A 652-nucleotide genomic window follows, 5' to 3' on the forward strand; every position below is an offset into this window, starting at 1 on the left:
AAAACGGATTCTCTTAAGATTAGTTAATCTTTTTTGAAAAGTAAAAAGGGGTGGAGTAAACCTGTTTTTATTTTCTTCGAAACTAGTGCCCTCTTCCTCGGCGTGTAGAAAAGGCAGAAATAAATCAATCAAATTACGAGAAGCCTCATAAAGCGCTTCCAGTTAAGCATATCAAGCTAACTTTATCTTTAAGAAGTTTTACTATTTTTTTATTTAGTATTTTTTTATAAGTAGAACTTCCAATTTAGAACTAGTTAATAGCTAAGAGTAATAACTAATATCTGAGATTTTACGGATTTCCTATACTATACCTATTTCTATTTGTTACACTATTTCCGTTATGTAAGCCCAATTAGCTCAGAGGTTAGAGCATCGCATTTGTAATGCGAGGGTCATCGGTTCAAATCCGATAGTCGGCTTTTTTTTTCTCTATCGATGTTCTACGAACAAGAATCTCTTTTTTTCCGAATTAAATGGAGAATCCAGGATCTTTTATGTTTTTTACCTTACTATTTTGCTAGATACAAAACAATAAAATAAATAATATATATACAAAAAATACAAAAAATACAGATTTTGATGAAATTCCATTTTTTGTGGTACTTTAGTTGATTTTACTCTGTTTATCCTGTAGTTTAATTCAGTTTTAATT

At 29.6% G+C, this 652-nt stretch overlaps 1 non-coding gene across 1 annotated transcript; it reads left to right on the forward strand.

The window, feature by feature from the left end:
- Positions 1 to 346: 346 nt before the first annotated feature.
- Positions 347 to 419, forward strand: TRNAT-UGU. The gene has a single exon. It is a non-coding gene; the product is annotated as a tRNA-Thr (tRNA).
- The last annotated feature ends 233 nt before the right edge of the window (positions 420 to 652 follow it).

This window comes from Hordeum vulgare, chromosome 3H (assembly GCF_904849725.1).
Source record: "Hordeum vulgare subsp. vulgare chromosome 3H, MorexV3_pseudomolecules_assembly, whole genome shotgun sequence".
Lineage (NCBI taxonomy): Eukaryota > Viridiplantae > Streptophyta > Magnoliopsida > Poales > Poaceae > Hordeum > Hordeum vulgare.